Here is a 12,778-nt window from a genome sequence, read left to right as displayed (position 1 = left end):
ACTGAGATGCCGGATCCTTCCTGGTCGCTCAACCCTTGTATACTTTCTCTTATGGAGTCCAGCAAATGAAAAGATGCCCAATGCTGAGAGTAAGAACACTTTAATTCCAAAAACAAATAAAAACAGGTAAGTGCTTTCATGATTGCTCACTTCTTCAGACCTTAACAAACAGTATGGAAAAACAGGCCTTTAAATACAAAAAAATTCCAGTTAATTAAAACCAATTAAAATTGTTGGGTGTTCAACACTTATCAGTGAACTAAGCCTCTGTTCTTTAGGAGAGGCTTTAAAGCAACAGCATTATTCAAACCAGGTGGCAGATATGCTTTAAAGTTGACAATCCATATTAACTTAGCAAGTTCAGTCTCATTACTCAAATCCCCTTCCCTTAAACTTTCATTTAATTTCTGTATTACCAAGAACTTAAAGTTGTGACTCATACCAGCTTCAGATACATGTTTCGCTGATGCATTTGTTAATTTATTATTTCGTATATCACTCTGATTGAAACTGGTCCATCCTGTTGACTGATCCCTCTATCAGTGAACATGTAGAACCAGTTCCTAAATTTTGCTTTAAAAATACCAAGAACCTAAAACAGCGACTCTGTTATAAACGCACTGAACCATATAGGCACCTCACCTCCCAGCATAAGGGCACTCATGCATGCCGGTCTTGCAAAGCATGCAGTTATATATGGTCTACACACTTGATTATGCATCCATTAAGTATGGAACCTATGCATCTGTTGTTTTAGGCAGACTGTCGAACGAAAAATTTGGTCTATATGGCTAAGTGTAATGTATGTGATTCATATTATATAGGGAAGACAAATCGTATGTTTAAGGACAGGATTCTGCAGCATCAGAGTGATGTACTTTTTTAGAACAAAGTAAAAATGTATATGTCTGAAAGAGACAGATGTTTTGTTCTAGTGTTTTGACACTAGATGGTGCTATTGTCTATATAAATTGTTTTGTTTAACGCTTATAATATATGTATGAGAAATCAACACATTCCACCTATATTGAATGTTAAGAATCTTAAGGAATTTAATAAATTAATATAGTTTTTATAGGTATTTAAAATATGCATTTTTAGGGATGATTGTTTTAAGGGAAGATCTGATTTGATTTTAATTGAATGATTAATTAAATGTGATTGGTGAGGATGTAAATATGGTTGGTTTGGCTAGTTGGTTCATTATCTGATGAAGTCATGTGGGTCAGGACAAAAATGTGGTGATAACAGTTAATGCAAACTCTTGGTTTGTCCGTTGCTGTATCCTGAGACAATAAACCTGTGTGTTTTCCACCTATTAACTGGTTGTAATAGTGTATTGTACCTCTACAATGCCGTTTTTTTTTTTTTTTTTTGAAGTACAAAACCTTAAAACAGTCTATCATTTAATAACAGAATATTTGTTTTCCCCTAGAGCTCATTGCCTGAGTTACCACCACTAGCTCAGAGGGCTTCTCCTATAAGTCCTTACATATGAAGTCAGAAATATGTAAATAAGTTGAATAAAAAATGCCAGGGTATTAATAGAGGAACAAACCTAAATGTTACATGTCCTTCAGAAAGAAATGGCAAACATACTGCCTTTCTAGACTAAGTGGAGGTGACCTCTAAATATTTCATAATAAACCTAAATGTAAATATGAAACTGAATTCTTCAAAAATTTCATGAGATAGTAATTAAGAAGTTGCATAAAACTTTTAACACTAGAATTAGTAGTAGTAATTATTAGCAGAATTATATCAGATAGTAGATATGGAATGTGACTCTAAAAACCACTTTCAGCTGTTTAAAAGTTAGAGAGAATTTTAAAACTAAACCACTTATCATTGCACAACTCTGTGCAGTACATATAATAATACTTCATAGGTTCATAGATTAGTACTAGGCTAACTGCCCTTGTGAGCCATTTTAAGCCTAGCCAATTATCCGTTGTGAGACTCAAACCCTGCACCTTGTGTTTGTAAGGCAAACACCTTAACCATTAGGCCACCCTCCCAACCCAAACTATCAAAATATTCATCAGACTGAAATTTATGTCATTTGTATGTCTACCTTGGTGAACCAAGACTATCGGTCAACATAGACACCTGGTCTTAGGCTAATCCATGACTGTTAAAATCTGAGGATGACAAACCTGAAGGATTAAACCTTTGTACATTATGAGTGCTAACACCTGAAGATGACAAACCTGAATGATTAAACCCTTGTACATCATGAGCACTAACACCTGAGGATGAAAAGCCTATAGGATTAAACCCTTATACATCATGAGCGCTAACACCTGAGAATGACAAACTTGAAGATTTAAACCCTTGTACATAATGAGCGCTAACACCTGTGGATGACAAACCTGAAGGATTAAACTCTTGTACATCATGAGCACTAACACCTGAGGATGAAAAACCTGAAGGCTTAAACCCTTATACATTATGAGCACTAACACCTGAGGATGAAAAGCTTATAGGATTAAACCCTTATACATCACGAACGCTAACACCTGAGGATGACAAACCTGAAGGATTAAACCCGTATACATAATGAGCGCTAACACCTGAGGAGGACAAACCTGAAGGATTAAACCCTTATACATCATGAGCGCTAACACCTGAGGATGACAAATCTGAAGGATTAAACCCTTATACATCATAAGCGCTGACACCTGAGGATGACAAACCTGAAGGATTAAACCTTTATACATCGTGAACGCTAACAACTGAGGATGACTAACCTGAAGGATTAAATCATTATACATCATGAGTGGTAACACCTGAGGATGAAAAGCCTGAAGGATTAAACCCTTATACATTATGAGCACTAACACCTGAGGACGACAAACCTGAAGGATTGAACTCTTATACATCATGAGCACTTACACTTGAGGATGAAAGCCTGAAGGATTAAACCCTTATACATCATGAGCACTAACACCTGAGGATGAAAATCCTGAAGGATTAAACCCTTATACATCATCAGCGCTAACACCTGAGGATGACCAACCTGAAGGATTAAACCCTTATACATTATGAGCACTAGCACCTGAGGATGACAAACCTGAAGGATTAAACCTTTATACATCATGAGCACTAACATCTGAGGATGAAAAGCCTATAGGATTAAACCCTTATACATAATGAGCACTAACACCTGAGGATGACAAACTTGAAGGATTCAACCCTTATACATCATGAGTGCTAACACCTGAGGATGACAAACCTGAAGGATTCAACCCTTATACAAGATCAGCGCTAACACCTGAGGATGAAAGGTCTGAAGGATTAAACCCTTTACATCATGAGCGCTAACACCTGAGGATGACAAACCTGAAGGATTAAACCTATATACAAGATCAGCACTAACACCTGAGGATGAAAGGCCTGAAGGATTAAACCCTTATACATCATGAGCACTAATACTGAAGATGAAAAGCCTGAAGGCTAAGACCCTTATAAGTGATGAGCATTAATTTCTGAGGATAAAATGGGGTTAGCTATAGGTGCTCGTGCTAGTAGCTCATAATACACCTGCTCACTGCACTTTTCTCAAAAAACAAGTGCTTAAACTCCCATTAGCCCAATCTCCCACTTGTACATAGACCTCCTCTCACATGACCTTATACAATTACGAAACTCTGCCATAATGTTATCTCTATCTGTAAAAGTCCCACACAGTTCCCAACTCAAGTCAGACCCTAAATCTCCACTCCTGCTCCAGAATCCTAACATCTTGATCGCTCTTTAAACTTAAAACTCCAACCCCCTCTTCCTAAACTTAAATTCCTGGATTGATCCCTAACCCTAAAACTTGCCTCTCTGTCCTGCTGCCTAAGCCTAAAACCCCATCCCACACCCTAAGCCTAAAAAACCCTTCTTGATCCCTAAATCTAAAACTCCATTTTCATTCCCCAAACTTCAACCCTCCTTTCTGCTCCCTAAACCTAAAATCTCCCTCTTGCTCCCTCCCCACAGCTGCTTGCCTGGTCTCATATTGAAGACCAAGCACAAGCAGTGGTCTAGCAGAGCTACAAGGCGCTTTAGTCTATGGCTTCGCACAGTGTTTTTTGAGCACTTACGATTCAAGCACCTGTAGTGCTTATGGATAAAATTCCTGAAAGATCAAACCATTATATATCATCAGTGCTAACACCAGAGGATGAAAATACAGATCAGATCTTTATACATCAATAACAGTAACACCTGGGGATGACAAATCTGGGCTTTTCAAGACTGCTGCACATTAATCAACAGGTTAACTTTAGCTCTCCTAGTGTGAAAAAAAGAAACTACAAGACAGGGACCAGAAACTCTGTCATGATGTCTTTGTGTTTCACTGTTGCAGTCATTACATTTGGGTAATCTGCTGGCAGGTTGCCCTCAGTCAGCCTGAATTCCAAAGTCTTGGGTCCTGCGTCGGTTGCTGTCTCCTCTTCCATGACGTCAGGGGTATAAAACAAGCAGCTGACACCATTTTCTTTACTCTTTCTTACCGTGCGGTGCCCGAAGCAGAAGCATTTCGCAAGTGCCGGTCGGCTGACTCCTGAAATATTCAAATTTGAGTTTCAGAACCGAAGTCTTCACTAAAGCTAAGTACCCCGTTGGGGAAACTTTTTTCTTGCTCCATACCGATGTCAGAATAAGTTAATAATTGTATTACTTGTGGGAAGCAAATACCGCATAAGGATTTCCATTTATACTGTATTCCTTGCCTAGGCCCTGATCACAACATGCCTGGCTGTCAGTTTTGTGCTAGATTTAACCAACGCACTATTAAGCGTCGGTATATTTTTGCCTCAGAGTATTTTGGAAATAGATTTAACTACCCAGAAATGTCGTTGGATTGAAATCCGACTACCAGAGAACATAAAAAACGCAAAGAAAAGGACAGAGAGACAGTCGAGGTCCAAAACCGACGATGAAGCTTCTCCTAAGCCAGTCACCGGTTTGCCGGTACTCAGTGAGGCGCTTTCACAGCCCCTGATACCCGCTACTTTAGAGTTGCAGGCCCCTACCGACACCCATGTGGAGTCCGGCATGCCGCGAGATACTCAAAGTATTGGACCCACGGATGTATCTCCCTTGGATGGGTCCGGAGCCGCTGAGCAGGCACCGGCTTTTGAGGGTGTATTCAGGCCTCAACATCTTTATATCAAACCGACGACAGCTGCAAAACCAAAGACAAAAGCAACTTCTAAAACTAAAAAACCGACGCATGAACCACGTGCACAGGCCTCTATGCCTAAAAAACAGATGATCAAAATGGCTGAAGACCTTATTACCTTGATCAGGGGTTCCCATCAACCCCCCCTGCCCCCAGATAAGAGGCCTAGGCAAGACACTGATTATGAATCTTCAGATCAGGTTTCTATTTCTTCTGATTCCTCTTCTGATCAGGAATTATCTATACCTCCTTATGAGGATTCTGATGCAGAGGAGTCTATACCATCTGCATCACCTCCTGAGGATTATTCATTTGGAGAAACCGTGCATACTTTGAGGGAGCATTTTCACTGGGAAAGAGTCAAGATTTCTCAGAATCAAAAAAAAGGCTCAGGGATTTCCTTCTTCTCCCTCAGCACAGGCCTTTAGGCCATACCCCCTGTTTTAGACATTGTGGATGATGTGTTTTCGGAGTCAAGCTTGACACCTGACTCCTTACCTCTGGCTCCCAGCAAGCCTGACAGATATTACAGGGTCCCTGGCTCACACAAATTTTTATTTAGAAACCCTGCTGCTGACCGTGAAACTATTTCACAGGGTCCAAAGGGAGTTAAGGCCTCAACAGCAAAAAATCCTACCCCCTCTGACAGAGATTCAAGGGCACTGGATCAATGGGGAAAAAAGTTTTATACATCTGCAACCTTGGCAATTAGGGCCTTAAACTGCCAGTTTCATATGCTCAAGTATCATCAACATGTTATGGGATTACTGAAACAGAAAATGATGTTGATTTCTGAATGCACAGAAAATAAAGATTTGCAGGAATTATTGCATGCAGCTGAACAGGTTGGAAAGCATACTTTGCAATGTGGTTTTGATTCCTTAGAGGCCTGCTGCAGGGCCACAGTTACTGGATCTGTGATTAGGAGGCATGCCTGGCTAAAGGAACAAAATATGCCTGATCATGTTAAAGCTAAATTACTAGATGCACCTTTACAGCATGATACTCTGTTTGGTATTAAGGCAGAAGAGGTTTTAAAGAAAATGGAAGACAAAGCTAAGTCTATGCAAACTGTAAAAGACTTCTTACAAGTGCAGCCACCAAGATTCAGTAGACACTGGCCTACAAAAAATTGGTCCTTTCCTGTGTCAGACAGAGCTCAAAGGGGCAAATCCAGACGCCCGGCACAAGATTCGTACAGGTCAAAGCAATGGGGCGCTTCTACCTCCAAATCTGGAGGAGATAAAGCGCAAACCTACAGAAAACAGTTCCAATGACTTCCCTCTGCCTTCACCAAGCACTTATCTTTTGGCAGCGCCCTTAGGGGGAAAATTAGCACTTTTTGCTCAAAATTGGCAGTTAATAACCCTGGACAAGTGGGTGCTAAACATAGTATTACAAGGATGCAGATTCCATTTCCATACTCTGCCAATGGCAAACGGTTGGCCATATCTGCCAAAAAATCAATGGGCAGAGGCACAGAAACAGGTTACGTCCCTCATGGATATGGGGGCAATTCAGCCAGTACCAGAACAGGAAAAAGGACAAGGTTTTTACTCAAGACTGTTCTTGGTACCCAGAAAGGACAAGGCCTGGAGGCCAATATTGGATTTATCAATTTTGAACACATACCTGTACATTCCAAAATTCAAAATGCTGACTTTGCAGCAGCTTCTGCCCATGCTGGGCAAGAATGCTTGGCTGGTGACATTAGACCTAAAAGAGGCATACCTGCAAGTCCCATTAAGGCAATCATGCAGAAGATACCTCAGGTTCAAGGCTGGCTTAATGCATTACCAATTCTCTCTGCACTGCCCTTTGGCTTATCTACTGCGCCCAGGGTCTTTACAAAGTGCCTGGCACCAGTAATTGCATTTTGCAGACAAAGAAGTATTCAAATATATATCCTTACTTGGACGACTGTCTCATTCAAGCAGAGAACAAGGACACTCTTCTTCAGCACCTGGCATTTGTGAAAAGGCTTCTAACATGCCTAGGGTACACAATAAATGAAAAGAAATCACAACAGGCACCCTCTCAAAAGATAACATTCCTGGGTGCAAGCTTACATACAACTGCCCAGATGGTTTACCTCACGTCAGACAAGCAAAGACAACTGACTTCTTACTTCAAACCGATGGCAACAAAAACCCAGTTATCTGCAAGACAAATTCTGCAGGCTTTGGGCTTCATGGCATCCTGCATCCTACTGATTCCATATGCAAGACTGCATATGAGGAAACTTCAGTGGTACCTAAAACGTTTATGGAGTCAACATTGTCACAGTCTGGAAACAATGATTCCTCTCATTCCCTGCCTACAACAGGAGTTTCTATGGTGGGCAAAGGCATGTTACCAAAACATGGGACGGGCCTTCACTCTACCCCCTGCCAGCCAAACCTTAACAACAGATGCATCAGATTATGCCTGGGGAGCCCACATGGCGGGAAGATGCATTCAGGGCATATTGACCCCAAAACAAATGCATCTACATATCAACCAGAAAGAGATGCTAGCTGTTCAAAATGCCCTGACAGCCTTCAAGGACTTACTTCATCCAGGACAGCTACTGATAAAGACGGACAACACCACGGTCATGTGATATATAAACAAGCAGGGGGGCACGCACTCATACCTCCTTTGCAGATTAGCCATGGCACTGTGGAACACAGCTTTGACTTACCAAATACATCTTCAAGCTCAATTCCTGCCAGGAAAACAAAATACTCTGGCAGACGATTTAAGCAGAAACCTTATGGATCCTCACAAGTGGAAACTAGATCCACAAGTCTTCAGCATGATAACAAAGAAATGGGGGAGCCCAGACATAGATCTATTTGCCTCCCCTCAAAATTATCAGTTGAAAAGATTCTGCACAAGGACTTATCACATACAAGCATGGAAAATGGAAGCCCTATCCTTCAGTTGGATAAACCTATTAGTTTACGCCTTTCCTCCACTACCTCTTCTTCCCAAGGTCCTCCTAAAAGTCAGACAATAGAAACCAAAGATGATACTAATTGCCCCGGACTGGCCTGCCAATACTGGTACCCAATCCTAAGGAACTTGTCTCAATACCCAGCTTGGACCTTACCTCAAAGACATCAACTACTGTCCCAGCAAAATAATCAGATCCTGCACAATCAACTCCAGACACTGACAACACCTCTCAGTAAAGCTGTGATGGATGTCATTTTGGAAGCCAGAAGGCCTAGAACTAGAAAATCTTATGCTGATAAATGGAAGAGATTCTGTGCTTGGAATCAAGCACAAGGAACTGATACAGCAGAACCGAATATTCCTCAGATATTACAATACGTGACTGAGATGCTTGACAAAGGCCTATCTTTCTCATCAATTAAAATCCATGCCTCTGCCATTTCAGCTCATTACAATACAGAGCCACCAATCTTTTCTCATCCTTTACTAAAGCAGTATCTTAGAGGAGCCAAAAATTTAAGGCCTCCTAGAAGATTGCCAATACCTGCATGGGACCTCGATTATGTGTTGGAAAAGCTCACCCTGCCTCCATTTGAACCAGCTGCTACTGCTGATATAAAGTTCTTATCATGGAAAACAGCTCTGCTACTAGCGATTACTTCAGCAAGAAGAGTCTCAGAGCTACAGGCCCTCATGGCTGTGGAGCCTTTTATCATATTTTACCCAGACAGGGTGTCTGAGGACAAATCCAACATTTATGCCTAAGGTGGTTTCCAGTGTGGCTCTTAACCAAACTATTCATCTGCCAACCTTTTATCCAAATCCGCAGAACAAGGGAGAGAGAATTCTGCATTCCCTGGATGTACACAGACAGCTAAGATTCTACTTGAGCAGGACTAAAGCTCTAGGAAAAACTGAGCAATTACTAGTGACATATGCTGCAGGATCAGAAGGAAATGTTATTTCAAAGCAGACTATTTCAAAGTGGATAAGCCACTGCATTCGCTTCTGCTACTTACACCATGGTAAACCTGTGCCCAAGGGCATTAGGTCTCATTCTACCAGAGCTGCAGCTACTTCAGCAGCCTTTCTCAGAGGAGTACCAACCAAAGACATTCTAGAGGCTGCTATTTGGAATTCTGTTCACACCTTTACAAAGCATTACCATTTGCCTCTCTACTCTAAGTCCAGGGCAGGCTTTGCCACTGCAGTTCTGCAGGGCCTTATAGCCGCACCTAATGCTGTTTAGCTCCAGCCTCCCAACCATAGCTTTGGGATTCTACCCAAATGTAATGACTGCAACAGTGAAACACGAAGAACATAGTACAGTTGTGTACACTTACCATAAATGTAGATGTTCGAGTGTATTCACTGTTGCAGTCCAGGTTACCCGCCCGCCATCCCCCTTTCATTCTGGAGTTTATCTTTCCTTCTCTATCTTCTACAACCTATGTGGTGTATTTGCTTGTAGATGAGGGTAAAGTTTATATTGCTGCATGCATACATATATTTTTGCTACCTTTTTGGGGGCACCTGATCTGGGGCAAGAAAAACTAAAGAAAATGGTGTCGGCTGCTTGTTTTATACCCCTGACGACCTGACGTCATGGAAGAGGAGACAGCAACCGACGCAGGACCCAAGACTTTGGAATTCAGGCCGACTGAGGGCAATCTACCAGCAGATTACCCAAATGTAATGACTGCAACAGTGAATACACTTGAACATCTACATTTATTGGTAAGTGTACACAACTGTACTTTTAGTAAATTCACTTACTGTCTCGAAAGTACACTGCCCGGATGCCAGCAAAGAAAAAACAAACTGAAAGAAAATCAACTAGAAAAAGTGAAGAGAAACAATGACTGGGAAGAATCCTTTAGCTGTTCAGCAAAAAGCAATTCAAGCTCCAGTTTTAGTGCAAGGCATGGCTTCCAGTAACCTAGAGAAATAAATAAGTCGAATGTGCTCAGAGCCGATTAAAATAAATGAAACAGTTATGGAGTATATCAACTCAAATAAAAGGCTGGAAAAAGCTGTATAAAGATATTCAGATGAGCTGATAAAACTACAAAAAAAAACAGTGGTCAAAATGAAGAAAAGGCTCTCCGAGTATGAAACTGCTCAAGAAGAGATGTTTCACAAAATTATAGAATTACTGGGCAGAGAACATGGGGAAAATCTGAGATTTTCTGCTGTAGCAGAGAAACTAGAAGGAACAAGTTGTAATAATTTTTATGAGGGCACAAATAACTGGACTGGTATTCCACAGCAGGAAATGTTACTTGAAAGGGCAGACCCTTGTATATCATGAGTGTAAAAAGGGTTTATATCACAACATCGAAGCCACAAAACTTGGAATGTTATAATATCGAACCCAAAACCTCGAAGACTGAAAACAGAAAAGGCATGTAACATCGAATTCTTTCCCAGGGAAAGAATTTGGTGGGTCATTTCTGCGGCTTCGCTATTTCCTCCACTGTGGTGCGATCTCGGAGTTGGTATATTTAAGTAGGGGGGTGTGGAGGACATAGTTTGTAGTGTCTGTGTGTTTCGTGTTTTGTGCTGGAACAGAGATTTTTTCCCAGGGAAAAAAATCGCTGTTCTCAGCCTTTAGAGTTTTAAGTTTTCGCAGTTATGAGTTCGATGTTCTCATATTCAGTGTTCTCACGTTTCGATCTTGTGATATAAACCCGTGTTAAAAACCTAAGGATGACAAACTTAAAGGATCAGACTCTTATGTATCATAGCATTTATACAGGTAACCACTTGAAGTGTCGGGACCTGCTATAATGAGTCCTAAAATATGGAGACTGAATGGGCAAAAGAACGGACATACACATATTAAATCTGAGATGCCATTTTTAGGAATATTCCCTTTTCTCCGAGGTATGGCAATCTTGGTGTTGGTATATATAGGTTTTGTGGGGTGCAGATTTCAAGTGATGACATTTCAATAGGGAGTCATCCTATATCATGAGAGCCAACACCTGAGGATGAAATAACTGAAGGATAAGACCCTTATATATCATGAGCAGTAACACTTGAAGATGACAAACCTGAAAGACAAGACTTTTATGTGCTAATGTCTGTACTGCACTGCCATGTTTTGCGTCACATAGGTGTTTTTTACCTGTACATGTCGTGCTTTAATAGGAAGGCTACAAGAATTTGGTGAAAAGATCTTTAGGTAATGGATTTAAGGAAGAAATGTTTTCAATAAGTAGGGGCTTACTTTGTTACTATAGTCTGTGAATAGTCATTTGAGAGGGGGATACAAAGTCCACTGTTTTTGATGTTTTTTAAACTGTCAAGAACTTGTGTGTCATCAAATGCATTGCAAGTAAATGAATTCCACTGATACTGGTCATCAGTGTATCATCATCATCACCACCACCACCCCTTTTCCCAGTTTTCTGTATGGGTTGGGGTGTTGTGTTGACTTTCACCATCTCTCTCGATTCAGTGCCACTCTTCTACCTTCTTCGACAGTCATGCCTGATTATCGTAGGTCTTCTCTCACACAGTCCATCTCTCTCTTTGCTGCATGCCCACAGTTCCTCTTGCATTCCTCCTGTCTGTCTCAACCCTTATATCTGAAGTTGTTAATCTTCTTCCTATTCATCACTGATGGGTTCGGTTCCGAGCCCTTGGAACCGAGTCTGCCTAATACCAAGCTCACATACACCAAAAACTCTCTAGCTAAGCTGCTACCCAAAATGCCCTTCTCCCAGTTACCTCAGATCGAGTTTGCATGCAACATATACAAGAAAACAGAAAGCTGTTAAGCAGCTTAGCTCGAGAGTTTTTGGTGTACGTGAGCTTGGTATTAGGCCGACTCAGTTCCGAGGGCTCGGAACTGGACCCATCAGTGATGACTGGAAAAAGATCAACAACTCAGATGGAATGTTATGGGTAAGACATAACTTCTTTTTACCAGATTGTTTTATGTTTTCCTGCACATGTGCCTGAACCACTGTAATCTGTTCTCTTTGAGCATGTCTGCAATTAGAGCTCATTGTTCTTCTGCTCGGATGTCTTCGCTTCTTTGTTTGTCCCATAGTGTGCATCCTTCCACCCATCTCAGGCACTTAGTCTCCAACATCTCTAATGTCCTCATCTACAATGCAGTCCCTTCCCAGGTTTCTGTACCTTACAATAGTACTGGTCACAGCATTGTTTTTGTTTACCTTACTTTTCAGTTTCTTCTTCTCTTATTGTAGGCTATGTCTGGAACAGTACAGCTTCATTTTACTAAGTGCTGTTTTTACTTCTCCTAGGGTTAACTCCTGTTCTTCTTCCATTGTAGGCTGTGTCTGGAGCAGTACAGCTTCATTCAGGAGTTGCTAGAATACTTCTGCTGCCTTTGATTACCTGTGGACTGGTGAGCAGTTTGTACTGGCATCCCTTATGAGGGGTGTCTTATCTTCTTTATCTTTCTGACTTTACCTTGTAAACTGATTGAGTTTCTTTGTGCCATCTACGGAGTCACTTTCCAGAAGCTGATAGAATGCTTCTGATGCCTTGTTGTTTGCTATTGCAACTGCTTTCATAGCCTCTCTTAGTCAACCAACATTCCTTCTTTGGCTGGTCTGTTTTTTTTTATCTCCCACTTTTTCCTGCACTCCTCCTTTCTTTTGATTGCTTTCTGGACCTCTGCATTCC

The sequence above is a fragment of the Protopterus annectens genome, chromosome 16.part0, assembly GCF_019279795.1.
Source record: "Protopterus annectens isolate FY-2018-M chromosome 16.part0, PAN1.0, whole genome shotgun sequence".
NCBI lineage: Eukaryota > Metazoa > Chordata > Ceratodontiformes > Protopteridae > Protopterus > Protopterus annectens.
This window is presented reverse-complemented; position numbering follows the sequence as displayed.